At 44.6% G+C, this 20,520-nt stretch overlaps 1 long non-coding RNA gene across 1 annotated transcript; it reads left to right on the forward strand.

Moving 5' to 3' along the window:
* Positions 1–864: 864 nt before the first annotated feature.
* On the forward strand, positions 865–7,150 carry LOC128135153 (uncharacterized). Its single transcript, XR_008232972.1, has 2 exons — positions 865–1,197; positions 5,396–7,150. It is a non-coding gene; the product is annotated as an uncharacterized LOC128135153 (long non-coding RNA).
* The last annotated feature ends 13,370 nt before the right edge of the window (positions 7,151–20,520 follow it).

The raw sequence follows: 20,520 nt of genomic DNA on the forward strand, positions 1-20,520 counted from the left end.
TTTCAAAATGTAGCAAGCTCTGTCATGTCTTGTGATTAGGAAGCATTTCTCTTTTTTTTTTTTTTTTATTGAAGATAGAGTGGAGCATAAAGCTGATAAAAAGAAAGTCTTCCAGAGCAAAAAAATAGATTGTGGACAAAGGTTAGAACAGAAAGTGAAGGTTTTTATCCTAAGTATTTTTAAATATATATATATGGTATGGTTTAGATGTATTTGTGAGGTACCTAGTCTAATGGAAAAAGAACTTAAAAATTCATAATTTCCTCAAGTATCCAGACAAGAGACTAAATTACGCATACAAGGCAAATCAAATAGAGTTTGACACAAAAACCATTAACTAATAAAAACATTCTTCTGGCTGCCAAGTTGCCTAAAAATCTCCCAGGAAATGTCAGAAAGAAGGTGCCTGTGTGAGCCATGGGGCCTTTAATTGTATCAGCACACAGCATATTTATTCTTGCAGGATTTTTGCCTCAGTGTGTTTTTTTCCTGCTCCTCATTTTACGTGGGTCTTAAGGTTAACGCACAGTTCATGCATGATTTAAACCCTGTTCTGGAGACAATGTCCTTTGTTTCCTCATTGGCCTTTTCCTGTGATGCTAATTACTATAGCAACTGAGTGCTTCACATGGCTTTATTTTCATAACATCTCGAAGAGATTAATAGGTAGAATTACTGTGCTTTACAGATTAACAATAGAAAGTAAAAAATGAAGTAAGTTTATTCGTTTATTGAGGGAAAGTGCCATTTCAAGAAAATTAAATTGCCCATTGATGGGTTTTGCTTTTAGCTGGAAACCCCTCCGGGAAGTGTGGTTGTGTCACTCTGGAAGTGTGATGCTTTTGTTTTTTCCTCCAGAAAAATAAAATGAAAATGTTTTCCTTCCACGGGCTTGAATTTAAGAGGAACGCATTTGGGTTTTTTGCACTGGCTCCAAATATTTCATTTGAAATCTCTTCTTTTAAAAAGAAATAGAGTCAATCAGTGGAGCAGAGTCCTTGGCGGGTTGTGTCTCCTAACGCGTATTCTCTGTACAGGGGTTACATGATGCTACATGCCGTGGTGGATGGAATCAAGATTGGGAGCCTGGGTTTCTAAAACGCAAAGAAAACACATGGATTTATCATATCGTTGATACCTGCAGACATGCCAACAGCCAGGACAAAAATGCGAGTTTCCCTACAGGACTGGTGCCAGGTACAGGATGAAGAAGGTGGCAGAGAGCAGCTGCCAGCTGCCCTGTGCAGGGTGGCTGAGGCTTTTGGGAGAGCTGGGACACTCTGTCAGGAACTTTCATAGGCATTTCTGGACAGAAAAGAAAAAAAAGGAGAGCTCCAATGCCTCTCAGCTCCCGAGCACAGAAGCTTTTGCTTTAATCTTTCTACTTTTTCTTTGTATAATGTTTTGTACCTCTCCCTCTCTCCTGATGCCGCGTGCTCGCCTTTCTCCACATTCCTGGTTCTCCCCAGGCTTCTGTGCTTCTTGTACCATGTTTTATTTATATGTCGCTCTTCCTACTGCCTTGCTGAACACCAGTCCCTGCTTTGCTCCTTCATGCTCTCACTACTCAGCCAGTCCCAGGTTTCCCTTTCTGCTCCCCCTGCATGTTGTTTTCCTCATGGTCTTGCCAGCTTCCAAACCTGTGTCCCCCCCATTTTGCCCTCCTGATCTTCTTTGCCTTTTCATGCTCCAGCTGCTGGTCCTCATCTGCTCCCTGCCTCCCCCAAACCCAGATCAGACTATGCTGATCCCCATCCGCTCCACGTCTGACTCAGGTGTCTTCTAACACGGTGCTTGGATGGCTCGTTGCTCTTCAGTTTTGGCCACTGCTCAGCCTGAAGCATCCCAGAGCCATGGAAGTGCGGCTCTGGGCAAAAGGGAGCAGATCCAGCATGTGACAGCACTGTCAGTCACTTCGAGGAGACCTTTCTGGGGCCAGAGGGGCTGTGGACATCGGTAAGGCTGCTTGTGGATGAGCAGGATGTGTAAAAACAGGGTCCTTCAGCAGGCCTGGGGAGGATGTGGTGGGGCAGAGGGGCAGTGGGGAGGGAGCGTGGGTGGCAGGCAGGTGGGAGACCGCTCCGTTCCTTCGAGGTGGCATTTTAGACAGCCCCGTTATTGTGGCTCCTCTCCAGGGTTTGCTTTTCCCATCCCCTCCGAGGGAGCAAGAGTTAGCGCAGAGGGTGGAAGCTGGACATGGGCAAAGCCTTTGGCGTGCCTGCGTGACCTGGCCGCCGGCACCTGCCTCCTTCACCCCCCCCGGCCCGGCACCCTCCACGCACGGGGCTGCCTCCTCTCTCGGGCAGAAAGGCGGCGTGAGGTGGGTGCCGTTGCGACCTTGCTCTCTTTTTTTTGATGCACGGTGGCATCATCTGGCTAGGACTTTGTGGGGAGGAGGAAAGGATGCTCTGGCCCTTCACAAAATCCCTTGGCACGAGCTGCTGCTGGAGGGAAGCTGCCCTCCAACTGGGAGAGATTTTTCTACACGGGAGGTTATTTGAAATAATGTGAGCGAGCAGGGGTGGTCAGAGCAGTCTTCCAGTTTAGCTGCTGCCTAACCCTAATTTCGAGGTTGTCCGAGGAGGGCTGAAGAAACGGGGAACTGGTGCATAAACTGAGGGCAAAGCACACTGGAACTGAAAAGGCTGCGCCGTAATGAGGAAAGACACCATCTGCATGGCAAAGAAACTGTAGTCTGTACTTACTGCTGGACTTCTCTGTACCTTCCTTCTGAAAACTGTTCATCTCTATGGGTTATACAGCTGAGTTAAGTTTAAGGAGACAAAGACTTTGCCCAAAGGTATTCTCCGTCCCAGCAAATGAACGGAAAATATAAAACATATGGGGCAATCTGGGTTTTAACAGTGGTCAAAAAAAAAAAAAAAAAAAAGCTTTTACTGTGTATTTTAAAGAGTTGCAAGGACAGCAAAAATCACTGGCATGATTTAGCTGTATCCAGAGAGCTGATGCAATCCATATCAGTAGGGAATTGCTTAACACGTCTGGGCAGGGTTCCTGCTGGTGACCCCCATCTGCTGGACGTCTTTGCAGTGTAATAGGCAATATGTGGGTGTTTTGGGGCCCCTGCTCCAGATTCCTCTCTTTGCGCTCGTCATTTCTGTTTCCCTTGTTTGCTGATGGCCACCAGCTGGGTCCTGACTTTGGGGCTGGGCTGTCCCAGCAAATGAGCATGCACGTCTGAGCCCATGGTGCTTCAGAGCCCCAGAAAGTACAGGTAGAAATGGTAGAGGCCTTTCTGATAGCTTCAGTTGGTGTATTTTGCTATTATTTGTATTTCTTTGGGGCTGAGAGGCTACCAAAAGGGGATTTAAGTCCCCTTGCACTGAGCTTCCCAGGCAAAATAATCATGAGCATTGAAAATAAAAGTGCCTGTGTCACACCCTCTACGGAGAGAAGCAGGAGGTGAAGACAGCAGATGCCTTGAACACTGCTGCAGTGATTGGTCATTGCGGTAAGCAATGGTCCCAGGAAGCCTGTAAGGTTTTTTTTAAAACCTTTTCAGCCCAAATAAATCACTGCAGCTTCCCTCTCACAGCTGACCAGAGACTTCCTCAGTTTACACTCAGTTTAGGATCCTCCCAAAGCGCTTACAGCCTGTTCTGAACTCCTCCGCATGAATAACCCCCGGCTCCTGCTAAGTGTCCCTACAGTCCCAAAATAATTCATATCGCTATGCTTTCAAAGATCACTGTTGCTGAGGGGAAATCCCCGCTGTTTCCTCCTCAGCTTTCTCTTTCCTGCTCTCCCCCTTGCTGGTGAGGATTAGGCTCGACCGCAGCTGACTTTGCTGTCTCACTCGTGCAACGGGGTGCCAAGCGTCATACGGTGACGCAGCAGCTTTTCCCCCCATTCCCTCCATTTCCCCTGGCTGCCATCGCGCTCTCAAAGCCCCAGGGCTGCAGTTTCTGCCCAGTGCAGGGAGGTGATAAGGCTTTGAACTTTTGCTGGGGGTTGGCTTGCTGCGGTGGGTCTGAAGGGCGCAGCGAGGTGAAGGAGCAGGCGAGGGGCCAAGGGGCCAGCCGAAAGCTCCCAGGTGAGCGATGCCAGGCTCACCTTGTTTCCCTGCGAGTTTTGAGCCGGCAGTACGTCCTGCCAGGTCTGGCCCTGCGGCTGGGCTGGCTGCAGTCGTGTTGGGAAGCTTGAGCCTTTCTCTTCACGTTCATTTTTATTTATTTAACCATTTTAAGCAGTTTTGTGGGAATGGAGCTGTAAGATTTTCTTTAATTTTCAGAAGAGTGTGGACTTTCTTTTTCAGAGCTGAATTCTTTGTTGTCAAAATATGTACATAACCTTGAGATCCCAAAAACCTGTTTTAGGATCTGTGAATGAGCTGCACATGATTTCTCTTACAAACTGTCACTTTAAAGCACTTCTCTTTCTTCCACTGGATCTTAATGAACCTTACCCAGAGTGAGGGGTGAACCAATTCAGTGTTTACTAATTTTCTGCATTGGTAAAACAATACAAAACCACCTTTTCTTTTTGTGTGGGGGAGGTAGGAAATTATTATGAAAAAGATGAAAGGATGTATGCCTGTGCGTGCATGTGTGCACACATGCTTGTTTTGATTCAGAAGTGGAAGTGATGGCAACTAACGCTGACAAAATGCAAGCATATTTTTTACTCCAGTCAGGCTTTTTCATGAGCCTAAAGCACTGTCACAGGACTCTACTGGTTATTGATTTTCAAAAATGCAGTGAAGCTATGATCCCATTGAAATTTCTATGAATTTTAATGGATACAAGTTATTAAGGCAGTGGATAAAACCTGAAAGACCTAGCTTTTCTCTTGCCTATTTGAAATATGGTGGGTTATTATTATTGTTGTCATCCTTGTTGCCAGCCTGAGGTGCTGATGCTGAATTTCAATATTTTTGAAGACTCTCCTGGAAAACAAAATAAAAAGAATCCTGCATTAGTGTGGACGACTCACATTCCACTCTAATTGGTACATTATAATTTTCCCTCTTCTTACTTTCCTTCTGGTTTTCAAAAGTACTTTTTAGTTTCTCCAAATCACTTCATAAATTTACATTCTGGCTTAGCTGTTCTATTTTTCTATTTTAGAAAAGTCAAGTCAAGTTGGCTTGGCAAAGCAAATTAATTTCCTTCAGATGAGAGGGGTTTTGCTGAAGTCTTAGTCCTTCAAGAGACACAGTCCCCTAACTGCTGAGCTGCATTTATTGACACAGATGCAAAGCTGTCTGGCTGGAGGAGTTGCTACTTGTAAAGGCAGAGGTAGGGAAGGAAGTATTTTTCCCCTCGTGTTACCTGTGTGTCCAAGGCCAACTGCAAGTCTTTGGGTGGGGTGCCTGCAGGGCAAGCCTAAGGATGAGCAGTGATGGAAGGGATCTTACCTCTGCTTTTTCTTTCAGGTTTCACACACGTGCCTACGCTCTGCCACAATTGCTTTGGTCTTCCCTGGATTAAGTTTTTAACTCGAGCTGCTCATCTCAGCTGAACTTCAAAAAACTGCAGGAAAGCACATCATCTGTTACAGGGAGCAGGGGTGCAGAACCAAGTGATACGAGAGCACCTGTGCAATTCCAGCTGATGCCATTCCAGAGGCTGAAGATATCAGACTCATTCTGTTTCTTTTTTTTTGTGTCTTATATTTATACTGTGTCCCCCCGGCATCAGCAAAGAGGCTTGAGCTGGAGATGGTCACACAGATGAGCTTGTCCTTTCTGTTTCACTGACTTTCATCATCTGTTCAAAAAGTTTTATACGCTCTGAGCTGCTTAAAGACTTTTGACTTTACAGTTTTTTTCACTGAAATCCTTGTACCTATCTCTGATTGGCTTGAGAAGTGTTATGCAGACACAGAACCAGATTGTGGAAGGTCTGTGAATAAGTATTTCAGCTGGTTAATATTCCCTGCCCGGTGCTGGACAGCAAAGTGTGTCTGTATGTATTTAAATGCCAACCATTCTAAGCACTGGTTCAAAGCTCATATTGCTAATTGCAAAACCTCATCAACTTTCTGTGTACCGGAACAGCCCCTCTACACAAAAAATAAAAATCAAAGAGCAGATCAGGTTGATGGTGTTCTCAGCCATATCTGTTTCTGTCAGTATGCGTTGAGGGACTGAAAGAAAGAGGTGTGTGAAATTGTTCCCAGGCCGTCCTTGGCTGTGTTTCCCTGCTGCTCTGCCCCACTCTCCCCTTTGGCTGTGCTCAGAGGAGGAACTCTTGTGCAGAAATGGGGAAAATCTCAGAGAGAGTGCATGACCCTCAAAACAGTAGCTTGTCCTTTATAGAAGAAAGAACTTCCAGCAAGTAGTGGTTTACGTATCTTTAAGGGAAAGGAAAACTACTTGCAAATGCATTACTTTATCTGCAATGGAATTTCAAGTTACTAATGCATGGACAGAGGCATCGAGTGAATCTTTTCACCTGGGCTTTTGGAAAATGCTACCCAAGAAAAAATTAGTTGTGTAAAAACTTCTGTCACGCTTAACTCTGTAAGCAGAGTGACTGCGTAATTAGCCACACTAGCTGGGGAGGATGCCACGTTAGATCAGGTGAGAGAAGCAGAGTTAAAATAGCACAAAAATAAGAACCGTGGGGCAGAACTGATGCTAGAAACTGCCATCTGCACATGCAAAGGAATATCTGTTGCATTTTAAATTCAAGTCATAGCAGACTTCAGAACCTTTGCTATTTTGGAAGAGACAGAAAATCTCCAAAAACATGCTGAAACAAGGAAGAAGGTGGAACATTTCTGAAATACTGAAAACTGGTGTGTGTTGTATTCCATCTCTTTTTGGTCATGAACCTTTGTTCCTAGGTTGGGCGTTTGGCCCACCTCAAGTCCCTCAATAGGCAGTGGAGAGAGAGGGACTCCTGCTTGGCATCTCCAAAAGTGGTAAAGCAACCCTGCTTGTTCATAAAATCCCTGAGAGCAATGCAGTGGGCCTTACTGAAAATTTTAACACAGAAGATGCTGAAAGAAGTGGGATATGGCACATATGCCAAAACTGGTCCTAATTTTCTATTTCATATTTTCAAAAAAGGCCAAAAAAGACTCAGTTTTAGCCAAGCCACTAAGAAAAAAAATGAAATGAACGTATCTGTTCTTACAGTGTGTTTCACAACACAGGAAACTGTCAATAAAAGCAATAAATGGAGTGAGTATGTTGCCGAAATCCGGAATAACACTCCTTAACAACAATGAGAAGTTAAGAAGCAGGCACTCCTTTATTGCAGCGCTGGGCACACGGGGAACGCTCCACCTATCGTGTGCATCTGTCTGGTTTAACTATGCAGGTTAAATGCACACCTGTTATACATACTCACTAGATTTCCGAGAAATGTTATACATAATCATTAGTTTTCCAGGAAACTATTAACATATGTAAATGTCCTTTACGCAAGCGCAGTGAAGGTCTCCGGTGGTCTTCAGAAGCCCTCTGGTGGTCTTCCATAGTCTTCCTCACTTGTCCGCTTCTTGACCTCTCTTAGGTGATTCTGCGCAGTACGATTCTCACCATCATCTATATTAGTTTACATAAAAATGCATACTATGTCTATTCTTAAATTTAACCTTTCTAATAATTGGTCCTTCAGTCACACCATCTTATTAATATTCTTATGTTAAAACAATCATTGGTTAATCTCACTTAACTCTACTGATTGGAATCCTCGATAATTAGATCGAGGTGGGAAGGGTAAGGGGTTTCCAGGCAGCAAACTGGTGTCCATAACGGTTTCCCTAGTTTCCTAAAACAAAACACTACAAACCAACAAATCTTTGTCAAAGTTTCTGTGGTTGACTGATTTTAGACAATACTTGAATTCTTATAGTCACACATAGTACATTTTCTAAAGTTCCTAAGTTCCTATGACTACATTTCAAACTTAACACTCCCATACCTATGCTTCACAATTTTCTACTTCTTAATCAAACCAAACTCTTTTATATAATTAGATTTTAATTTCTTTATCAAAATATTTTCAACAAGTATGAGTTACCATGTGGGACCACACAAGGGTGAAAGTGAGACCGGTTAGGGAAATATAGGGCATCTGTGTTCCTCTCCAGGCGCCAAGACACTATCTCCAGTTTTCACTGGGACAACTGCCGTCTCCTGCTGCCCTTGGTGCTTCCTGGGTTACTCAAGGCTCTTCTGCTTTGCGCAGGCGGTGAAATTTTCTCTCAGTGGCTTGTGTCAGTTTAATAATCTTTCCTGAAAAGCCTGTGCTCAGAGCTTCTGTCTGTTTTCCCCTGCTAGTTTCCAAGCGGGAGCATCACTCTCTGAAAGTTTGGCTGTTTAGGAACTGAGCTGAACTGTGGGGCTGGTTTTCATTTTTGCGCTGTTGCAAACTCTGTCTCTTTTTGTCTCCCTGTGGCCACATTTAGCTTCTCCCAGTTTTTCCTATTTGCTGGTGCAGTAGAACAGGACCTGCTGCTCCATAACCAGCCAGTTCTGCATCTGCTCCAGAACCCTCTCTGGGACAGTGGGAAGTGCTGGGTCCGGCAGTGAAAGGTCTGTGAAATGGTGGAGCAAGGTAGGTTAAAAGAATCTCATCTGAGGGGAAAAAGTTAGCTCTTGCCCACCCTCAAAGACTGCTTTGTGTCCTGCAGCCTACACAGGAAGATAAGCTCCATTAAAATAAAATCACAACTTTATTTTTAGCACTTAACGTATTCTCTTTTTTCCACGCACATTTCCATTCCCTTTTAATTTGCAAAACTCCTGGCCTCGGTTGCCTCCAGTGGGAAGGAACTGTGCCAGGCAGTCGTATGCTGTGGGAAACCATTGCTTCTCACCTTCTGCCTTTCGTTTTCAGCAGATGCCCTCCTGCTCGTGTATGATGGCAAATGATGAACAGGGCTCGCTTTCTTTGGTGCCATTCATTATTTTGAACACCTTTATCTTTTCCCTTCTCTGAAGCGAACAGGTTTGATTTTACTATTCATCTAGAAGCTTTTCATGCCTCTAATTATTTTCATTGTCATTTCTGAACTCATTTCATTTCTGCTTTGACCTTCTCAAGGTACCCAGAACTGATCATGATGCACTAAGTTGGGGTAATAAAAAGTATTTTCAGTATCGCTTCTCTGTTCCATTCTTTTTCCTTCCTAACTATTCCTTTTTTTAGCCCTGCAAGACCTCTCCAACAAAATACCTACAGTGACACACAAGTGTTTTTATGACTCTTGACAGTTAAATTTAGAAGCCAGAAGACGTAGTTCATATTCTTCCTCTCAGAAGGCACCACCTTGTGTTTGAAAATGCTGCATTCATCTGTGATGGCATCTTGCTTTGTTGGTATCTCCTCCAAGCTCCTCTCAGTTTACTTAAAAGTTTTTACCTCCCACCATTTTCACTCTCCTGTTTCTTTATTCATTTTCAAACTTTCTCAGCAAAAAATCTTTTGTCACTTGACTGCCCAAGACTGTTTTGTAGCTGCATTTTATTCGTCTCCATTCCCAGAGCCTGAGTTTATCCGTACTTGTTACAAGATAACTTGAGCTATCTTGTACTTTTTAGTGTTGTCCATTTTTAAAATACTTTAAATCCAGGTCAGATCAAGGCATTACCATGATTTATTAGTGAGTCTGAAAATATTTGGCTTGAGTAGTCCGTACTTATGGCAAAACCACTTCATCAACTAGGATAAATCACTGAGGTTCACTCGGAAGCACAGGCGCTGATCAGCTCATCCATCATACAGGCTGCAGAAGGCCACGGTGCAGCAAATAATAATAATTGATTGATAATTTGGTGGCTTTTCTTTTTCATTAGACATACTGACCTACAAACAAGGAGAACAGTGTAGCTGTGTATTTCGTGGTTACATCAGCACCACAAGGGCAAATTGGCTGATCAGAAAAGAAGATTCCAAACTTTTTTTTTTAAATAAAAATGCTTATCCAGGAATTGCTTAAGCGATTCTCATGACCGAAAAATAGTAACAGATTAAAAAATTTAATTATGTATTTTTAAGACATTTGGAAAAACACCCCAGAAACCCCAGTTTCTTCTCTCCGAATTGCCGGTTTCTGACTTGGGGATTCTGTTTCCAGGGCAACAGTTGATAACATAACAAACACTGAAGGAAGTACACAAAAGAATTCCCTTTTCTATATTAGGTGAGAGTTATGTCCCTCCATTATTGCTAAGGAAGTGAGGAGTATTTTGCACTGAAAAGTATTTATCACGCATCTCTGCCTGAAGTACGAAGAGCCTTCACAGTATGTTTGTTACCTGATGTTTGCCAAGAGATGGAGCTGCAGAGTCAGACACCTACCACGTCTGACACCCGTAAATCAGGAGTCATATAATAAAACCCTTGGCAGCAAAAGCCTGTGGCCTCTCATACTGATGCATGCTACTCTTTCCCCAGCGACGACAGGCTTGAGTTGGGCGCTTAGCCAACTCTGTCCAATCTATTCCAATTTATTTCATTAAGCCGTGGTTCAGAAAAGCCAAGAAACAAGCTACATTAATCTTGGTGGATCCTGGCCTCTGCTCAGATAATATTATAGAAAATGGTCAGCGGTCCCACAGTTGAGCAGTAACAGGATGAAAACAACTGCCAGAGATCCGAGTTTGTCAATCTGCAAAGTGTCCCGCCCCATAAGGATTTACTGGCTTAGCTCTGGAAGCCGTAAACCTGCGTTAGTACAGAGCAAAGCCAAGTATTTTCGGAGCAGACCTCGGGTTCAACTCCAGGTTAATGCAGTGATCTGGCATCTCCAGGCCAGCTCCCATCCACACCGTGCTCCCGTCCTTCCAGTCCCAGCACCCCAGTGGGTGGAACTGGTCCAGGTTTGTCTGCACGTGCCTGAAACAACCTGGGATTGCCTGGGGCTACTTTGGGGTTAGGTACAAGCACGGGGAGCCTGCTGAGCTAATCAGGCTCCTACTCCTATCCAAGCCCCCGGAGATTCTCAGAATAGACCATAGTTCCTGGAAACCAAGTCACTCCAGCCTCTGGGTCTTCCCACAACACGTCTGCCACATCAGCTCTCATGCAAAAAGAGAGCCGGGAAAGGGCAAAACCGAACTTATCCAAGTACCCTCTTGCCCCTGTGAGCAGTCGGGGCATTTCTCTGTTTTAAAATCTACATTCTGCTTCATTTACTTCATTCAAAATCCTTGTGCTTACTGATTCTTTTGGTGAGAACCAGCAGATTATCGTGGGATAAAGTCTCCCTCAGTTGCGCTCCTGGATGAGGGAGGAAGGGAGAGAGGGAGGGGAGCGAAGGGAGGCGAGTCTGCCTCTGCCTTTGGCTTCCAGTACGAACCTCAGGTCTTGTGCAAACCAGTTTTGAACCTTTCTTCCAATAAAGATTTCATTCATTGTGTTGAGCGGTGTGTCAATAAGAGAGAGACTCAAAACCAAATAGATTAGAAAAAAGGCCACTAGTCTATTTGCTAAACAGGATTGAGAAAAGTCCTTTTTCTTCCCTCTTTTTCCATGGGAAAAGGCTGACCTGGGTATGTGCATAACTCCAGCAGAAATATCTTGGCTGGGAAAACTGTCCAGAGTGAGGGGTTCAAATACTTTTGGGGATAAGGATCAGGCAGCGCGTGTCTAGTTGGTATTTCCTTTTGGGTGTCAGAGGCAACTGTTGGTTGCTGATTTCTGAAATTGCTGTTCTTCTCCCTAACTTTGGGCTATGATTGGCCCCGGCTGACAGATAGCCTGAAAATTTAGCATGGCCACCCTAAGCTCTCTTTGGAGTTTTAGACTACACATTGCTTGGTGAAGAATTTTTTTAATCTGACTTCCCAGGGAAAATCCTGTTTGTCAATCAGTCTGGTGTTTGGTGGTTGGGTAGGGAAGGAAATCCAAAACTGGTATGGGAGAGAAATGGACTATTATCCATGCTTGTAGGTGGCAGGTGGCTGGTCCAAATCCATGTGCCTCTTGGCCATGTGCAGATCCAGAATATCGTAACACACATCGTCCCTTGCTGTGGTGTCAAAAGAAAGAAGAGAAGAATTTGAGTTTAAGAGAAAAAAAAAAATCTATCTGCTGAAAACCTGACTTCAGGTAATAACATCTTGAAATACCTGTGGGTTTTTTGGTGAGGTAAATAAATTATGATTTTTTTTAAACCATAATAACCGCCTTAGGCTTAAGGTCTTCTGACACATGGACCTACAGGTCCATATGCTGCACTGGAGCAGTGACTCCCAGTTTTCACAGCCGTGTCCCTGAGCCCACCAAGTCACTGTGGAGCCTGCACTGGACTGGTGGGTCTGCTAGCTTGGGCACTGGGCTATGGTTCAGGTGTAACATGCTCGTTCCTCACCTCTGAAGCCCACATCACTGGTTAGAAACTATAGCTCTAGGCAAGTCCTGGTAACTCACTGAACCTCTCTCGGTGCCTCAGCCTCCCTGCGTTGGTAACTGGAAACATCAGTAATGGATAAACATAATGATATGTTTTGTCATAGCTCAAAGATATTCTGCTAGGTACAGGTAAGCAATGCTTTCTTCCTATCCCTGGTTTAGAGCTGTGGTTAGTGACAGAGGAGTGGTAAATGACGCAACGTGGAGCTCACCAAATTCGACAGAAAGCTCTTAGAGACTTCACTTAGCATTGGAGAAAGGCCAGTAACATTTATGTACACATATCAGCTGACGAAAATACAGCCTGTTTGGCATTTTTGCTCTGTGAAAGACCTGGGGAAATTTGGTCCGATCTCCTGTGCATATTTGTCTCAGTTTTCAGGGAGTAGGTCCATGCACTGGAGAGCAGACAAACCACATACATGTGAGCTGAGCTGTACTTTAATTAAGCAATTGAGAGCAATATTTTTTGCACTGCACAGGTAGTTGATATTCTAAATGATGTAATTACGTACACATACTTTGTTCATTAAAGATAAAGTAGCTCTATTAAAGTGCTATAGTTAACTAACCACATTTTCTTGGAGCAGCTCTGTTTTCTACATTGTAAAACTGCTTTCCCCCAGTACAAAACTTATCCCAGCACTTCATTGCCCCCTAAGGCCATGTTAGAAATTGCAAATGCTCTGCCCCACCTTAACCAGGAGCTGGATGGGTCTGGCGGTCAAAACATGCCAACTTTCAGCAGAAGAGGTAGGCTTTGGTGGTTACTTCTGGAGTTAATTCCTGAGACCAGACAAAACCTTTAATCACTATTTAAATAACAACTGTGCTCACTCTCTAGCTGAAGTACTACGTTAAGCTGATGTTAAATACTTAAAGAGTGTATCAGGTCAAGCAGACATCTCATGGACGCTCCAGTTTTGCTCCTCTGCTAAGCTGTGGGGTAATGTGACGCAGACTTTAGGAGTTTTAGAATTCATCAGATGCTGGGACTATTTGAGCCCCTGCTACTTCCTGTGATTCCCTGTTTGTGGAACAATGATTCAGTGTCAGTTATAATGGGATTACAATGGATGAGTAGACACCACATTATTTGAAAAAGATTTTCTCTGTGTATTGTTGACTGATGTCATACACAAGATTGAAGAGCGGGAAAAGAAAATCATAGCACATTTGGGCTTCTAAGATAGAAGTACTAATGAAGGCACTTAGAGTGACTGGACAAAGGATGGCAATGGTCCATGTGCTTCCCTTCAGCTGGCCAGGCATTTTCCAGTGAGGCATGCTTCTGATAAAAAATGGTTATTTGAACGCAGAGTATTTCATGGACACATCTCAGGGTTGATGATAATTCAGTGTCCATAGGCAGGGGTCTCCCAGCCATAGCAAGTCTTGGAAGCAGGTCCCTGCAAGGCTCTCCAGACGTGGCTAAGGGGGGAAAAAAACCCCAAACCAAACCAAACCGATACTAGCTGGCTTGATGGCTACACAGCACTGACTAGTAGAGGTGAAATGAGTGATGCTAGAATATTTTTCACAGGACACAACACCTGCCGGTGTCCCAGCCTATGACAGTTTTGCCATGGAATAGGGATATGGGAAATACCTGAACACCTGGGGTTGATAGTAGTAGGTCAGGCGGACTAAGAGCCCTCCTACTTAACGTCTGTCAGGTTATTTATATTAAAAGTTTTTCTGTTTTTCTTTAAAACCACTTCTTTTTCATTCCAAGCATGTCATTACAATGGGGATTGTAGTCTACGTTACAAGACGTCAGTTATCATTGGCTCATATCTAAGACATCAGAAAAATCCTGCTAACTGCGTAAAAAAATGACTAACACCTGTGTAGGCATGGAGACCTAATTCCTGCCTTGGCTTTTTGGGCATTCCTTCAGGACAACGTGAATAACATTTTTTAGGGTAATGTGTGTAAGGGCAGTTTGACCTTTGAGAGGCTTGGGATGAATGTAATAGCTCTTGGAAAATTCGTGTTCAGCTCCGTTATTCCCACATGTTGGGGTGAGCAGCTTGAAAGACCCGCAGGGATTGTCTTTCCTCTCAGACATTTTTCTCCAACATTTGTTAACTTCACTGCTATTAGGTTTAAGGCTTATCATAGTATATGGGCTCCAGTTCAGGGGTCTCTTTGTTTACCAGCGGGGGGGGCGGGGGGGGGGGGGTGCGGGGTGCTGGGTGACACGTGTCCCACTGTTGCTAATGCCAGGTCCTGGAAAAGAGACGTAAAGCCCTTCAGGTTCTGGAGCTGTCGTTCGTAGTACTTTTCGCAAGCAGCACATTCAGCCTTTCTTCTGTGCTGATGGCTCAAGCTGTTCCCTGCGAGCCTCCTGCACTGTGTGTTGATACGGCAACAGGCTGCCAGATTTTACATCAAGAGCAGTGCCGCAGCACTTCCTTCTAACAATTTACGGTTGTTGATTCAAGATACCTGGAGTACTTTCTTCACTGCTTCCCTTACCTCTCCGGAGCTTCAAGGTCAATCTATTTTTCTTCTTACAAAGCCATCAGGTTATTTTCTTTCCTACTGCGTTCTCCCCTGGAGCACTCCCTCCAGTGCAACGTACACCTCTGTAGAGAGGTATGGGCAATGCCTGGCTATTTTTGATGTATATTTTAGCAATGCCAAGTGCTTGCAATTCCTGGACCATTAAGCTGTTGGAAAGCCTAGCTCCAGTGGAAATCTGCCTGTTTTCCCACCAGCGCACAAGCTCAGGCTTCTGGTCAGTGGTCCTGAGGCAGCCCTGCCTTTCTGACAGCATTTGAGTTATATAAAGTGAGAGAATGGGTCCGAGGCTCCCTGGCACAGATCGGGCAAGGGGGCACTGCAGGAGGTGCCCGTTAGCTGGGCATCTGAGCTATGTCTGTGCTCGTAAGGGTCGGGGCATAGATTTGAGCAGTGCCCTGTGGTTTCCCACACTGCTTGGCTGGGTTAGCGCAGGGGCTGGCATGGTTTTGGCCAGTACTGCCTACCAGCTGCAGAGACGGGGTGCCGTGAGGAGAGCGGCATATGCCAAGGACCCGTCCTGCCAGGCAGTCCGTATACGACCACCCTGTTTTTGGGAGGAGAGGAGTTTGCCATACAGGGGAGAGCTGGGCTCTGCTGTTTGTCCTCAGTGTCAGAGCACAGCCCCTGGCCTGTGCTATTTTACGAATGCAGACAAACTAGTAGGTGACTGCTAAGTGATTACAAGTGCCCTGGCTGCTCCAGGGCAGGATGGTCCCGTAGCAGGTCGGGCTGTGCAAAGCAGTCCTGTTGAGATGGTTCAGGGCTGTCTGCCTCGAGGGCAGGCTGGAGGCAGCCCCGTGGCACAGCTGCTGGCTCTGCGATTGTCGTCATTGCTGCTCCTACTGTTATTGCTGTTGTGATGATGATGTGTGACTTTTTGAGCTTCCAACCTTCAAAACGGTCTGAAGGCTCCGCTCTAACCTACCGCAGCAATGCTTTAACGGAAGGAAATGGCGGATACAAGTTTTGTGCCCGGGGCTGCGGCATCAAAGCCTGTGGGTGCGTGTGAAGGTCAGGAGCGGGCTGGGGTCATGCTGCAGGGTGGCAGTGGGTGGAGAGATGCAAAGCTGGTGCGACTACTTCCAAACTGCCTGGCGGGAGCTGCTGCTGGAGCCTACTGTCGCCTGAAGCCAGGAGTGAACAAACATTTGTCCAGTGTGGAAGATCATCAGAGCCCAGGGCTGAACTGGAGAACTGAGTTATCTGAGAGCAGAGGTGCCCTCGGGGTTTAAACTAGCAGTCATGAAGCCCCAGCCCTGCAACTTCTTATGTCCTCAGAGCCTTCAGGGCTGCCGACCAGGGGTGCAGCACTGTGCCGCCTGTCCCCAGGATTTCTCCCGGGTGTGCTGGAGACGTCCTCGAAGACTTACAACTGCCCTGACCTGCCTTTCAGTGGCTCCTCGGGAGTCTCGGGGCTGTGAATATCAGTAAACAGGGAGAGCAGCAGGCAGGTCGGTTGTTTCCTCCCCAAGACTGATGGGCATTGCATATCTGATTATTGTCTGTTCTTGTGGGATGTCCAAAATGGCATGACTGCACCCCTAGTTTGCAGCCCCAGTTACCAGCACAATTTGTGAGAGCTCATACTGGGTGCTTCCTGCTCGAATACAGCCATTTTATCATTCCAATTAGCTCAGTTCTGTGTGTGAGAAAAATGCGTGTGTCGTGGTTTAACCCCAGCTGGCAACTAAGCACCATGCAGCCGCTCACTCCCCCCCCCCCGCCCCCAGTGGGATGGGGGAGAGAAACGAAAAAAGTAAAACTCGTGGGTTGAGATAAAGACAGTTTAATAGCGCAGAAAGGAAGAAAATAATAATGATAATAATAAAAAGACAATAATAATAAAAGAATTGGAATACACAAGAGAAGTGATGCACAATGCAGTTGCTCACCACTCGCCAACCGATGCCCAGTTAGTTCCCGAGCAGCGATTTCCGCCCCCCCCAGGCCAACTCCCCCCAGTTTATATACTGGACATGACATCACATGGTATGGAATACCCCTTTGGCCAGTTTGGGTCAGCTGTCCTGGCTGTGTCCCCTCCCAACTTCTTGTGCCTCTCCAGCCTTCTTGCTGGCTGGGCAGGAGAAGCTGAAAAATCCTTGACTTTTAGTCTAAACACTGCTTCGCAATGACTGAAAACATCAGTGTGTTATCAACATTATTCTCACACTAAATCCAAACCAGAACACTGTACCAGCTACTAGGAAGAAAATTAACTCTACTCCAGCCAAAACCAGGACAACGTGAAAATTCCTTTTTCCTAAAAGAACATAAATGTTTTCGTATAATTTGACAATTTTAAGAAATTGTTTCTTTTAGTTTGAGGGATGAGGAAACAAAGTTTGGGAATATAACAGAGCCAACTTGGTTCAGTGAACCAAAGCTTCAGGGACATGTCTTTTTAGGGTGACTAGTTTTACAGTCCTGGTGGAATTTGTCCTTTTAATTAAAACCAAGCAATTTTGAGAAGATGCTACATGCATCTTGAATAAGAACTATTCTAGGACTTGCAAAACTAAATCTGAAATAGTTATCCTTAAACCTAAATAGGTTATCCGCTGCTACGGGAAGTCAAGAGAGGGGGTAAACCTTTCCACTGTGACTCTTAAGTGCAATATCCTTGTTCAGCTTCTTTTAATTGATGGCAAAGACAGTTCTTGTACACACCAGCACTTTCCAGCTGGTGCCATGCTGAATGACTACACCTCAAAGTGGAGAAAGGAATTCAGAGCTAAAAAGGCTGCACTGCTTCCTGAGGTATTGTTGTCCCTCTGATATTGTCCTCATTTAAAGTAACAAAGCATGAGTAGAACAGTTGCTGTTTCCTTGCTGTTGTGACTCCCTATATACTCTCTGTTTTATACCTGTGCATCATCTTAGCATGGAAGGAGCTAGTAATTTGTATGTTTATTAGTCACGCTCCTCAGCCTCATGGTCTTACTGGAGCTAAACCCATGAACTACTTCATGGTTAGCTTCATTCCCACATTTGAAGAACGGGAGCTCATGGGAGCATGAGTCCGGAACCAATTATGAATGATAACATTGCTGAATTTCCTAGTACTATTTGTTGCTTTAGTGATACACTTTTTCTTCAGGATTGTCTAAATAAGGATAAAAATGCATTTTTAAAAACAGCTTGAATATGTTAGCTAAGAAGTTTTAGTATTTAGACCACAGAGGGGTAGCTGAACATTGTGTCATTAGTTGGTTGACAGGGAGTCTGATGTTAAAATACATCGTCAAGGAAAGACCAGGCTCTAAGTATTGCCATGCCAATATATTTTTCAAAAGATCTTAAAGGATTTTTTTTAGCTTTTTAAAGAGACAATATCTTCTCTTCTGATTCATAAAAGTAATATTTCTTGAAAGGCACAGTAAAACCATCCGTCCAGTCATTAAAAAACACATACCAGTTGCACCGGTTGCCAAACTGGTAGAAGTCACGGAGCTTGCAGTGAGTTATATATCCAAACAGGAATAAATATATCAAGCTAACTTCTGTTACTGGAGTCCAGGGTGAAGAAGGGAAAGAGAGGTGACATATTTTGGTTGACCTTTATTCCCATCACGGAAGGTAAGATCTATGAGTCTCTTTCCAGTCTTGGATCAATAGATGATGTTACACAAGTGTGCCATCTCATGCTCACTTTGAACTTCATGGGATTTCCTGAAGGAAAACTTACCCTACTTTGTTCCATTTTTTTAAAAAAATGTTTTATTCTGCGTTTTTTTTTTATAATTAATAGACTGAATTTTTCATCTCTATCACATTGATAATGAACTCAAAATGTAATCTTGCTGCATTTTGATTTTCTATTTTGTTATGGAAGTGATGACTCACTACTAATAAGAGGCAAGCCCTTACTATATATATTTAGTTTATATATATGAGTTTATATTTCATTACTTGAGTATGAAAGGACTTTTAAAATATGTTCTTATTTTTTTAAGAATATCTGCCAGTTGTTTCTCACTCCTGTCCCAACTGTGGTAAGGGTACGTATTAATCATACCTAGGTATGGCTCTGGAGATACCTCCAGAGTTGGAAAGCCATGAGAACATCCAGAGCTATCATATATGGCTGTGCTTGGACACCTGAGTGGGAGCGGAGGAAGAAAAAGGATAACACCCCCATGTTATTTCATTACGTACAGATAGCCACAACTCACACTTACACATATGGTTTTGCCTTTAGCTTGGTAGTCTTTTTCCCCGTGCAGCTCCGTGTCACTCTGCATCACATATTATCAAAGCTGTTGAAAAACATATAGGCTGTTACAACAGGGATGTTTCCTCATCTAAGTACCATCTGCTCACGAGCGCTCAAAGTTGAATCTACCGGTTGAACTGCTTGGAGGCAGCAGAAACAAGAAACAGAAACATGATCGGAGGGGGCTGCTTGATGCTTCTGCTTCTTTCTGGCCTTTTGGTGAAACCGTGCCATCCTCCTGGCCTAAGGAAAACAGGAGCCTGCCTACTCGTGGTTGTTTTTAAAAAAAAGTGTTTGGTCTTCTTAGAAGTTGCTAGAATCAAAGCAAATGCCTGTGTATCTGTTATTTCATTTCAAGAAAGACTCTACCCTGCCTCTTTACTGGAGAGAGTTTGAAGACATAAAGTGGGTGTTTGATAGTGGCAGAGAGATCAGTGAGACTTTGCCATACCTGTCAAAGTCAAATACAATGACCCTCAATGAGGGCTTTCCCTTCCCTTCCCTTCCCTGGAGGTTATAAGGTCTTAGATGCTGATACCAACGCAGCTCCTTGTGCCTGCTCTTTCTTCTGAAGTTAGGTCAAGAAGAAAACGGAGAGTGTTTGCCACTCCTTTAGTACGTTCTGTGTGCATTGGCCCCATAGTTTAAGGGGAAAAAAAACCAGCTTGCATGTCAACAACAGAGCAACTTCACTTTGAAAAGAAGCAAGCCAGCCCAGCCGGGCATTCCCTTATGAAAGGAGGCGGCCGAAGAGAGGAGAGGGAGAAAATGAACTCGTTACTGCAAAAGCCAGGCTTGACTCCGTGCCTTGCCATTACTTACCTTGTTTCCCTTTATCCAGTCTGCTTAGACAGGGTTAATGTTTCTAACAGCAGTTTTCGCAGTGGGAGTAAATCACTTTAAGACTGCAGCTCACTATCTAACTTCTCCTTGTGGGAAGGATAAAATCCCTGTATTTCAGAAGGCCGTAGCGCTGAGTGTTGTACACCGAGAGGCAGAGCTGAGGTGCTCGTAGCTGTGAAGATTGAAGAAGCACCATGCCTGTGCTGCGTCTGGGCGTCCCAGCTGGGCGTGCTGGGAAGCTTCTCTTTTGGTACCTTTTCAAGGCTTGTTTTGCACTATTTATGATGGTGACTGGGGAGAATGCAACCCCTCGGGAGCAATGAAGGTGTCATGGGCAGGACTCACGTCAAGCTACTGCTAGGGACAATACTTAAGGGGTAAGGCATTCTTAGTGTGGTGAACTATGGATAAGGAGATTCGGTATGAGTACAGATACTGCTCACAGACTGTAAAAAAAACTTTGAGCTTTCACTTCAACCAAGCAGCCTCCTGAGTGCTTATCAGCGGTAGAGTAGCTCTGAAATCTAGAGGAGAGAGCGAGCCTGTTACACTTTTATTCCTAGTTTCTGGACTTCAAACATAGTGAAGCAGAATATAAAA

Source organism: Harpia harpyja, chromosome 22, assembly GCF_026419915.1.
Source record: "Harpia harpyja isolate bHarHar1 chromosome 22, bHarHar1 primary haplotype, whole genome shotgun sequence".
Lineage (NCBI taxonomy): Eukaryota > Metazoa > Chordata > Aves > Accipitriformes > Accipitridae > Harpia > Harpia harpyja.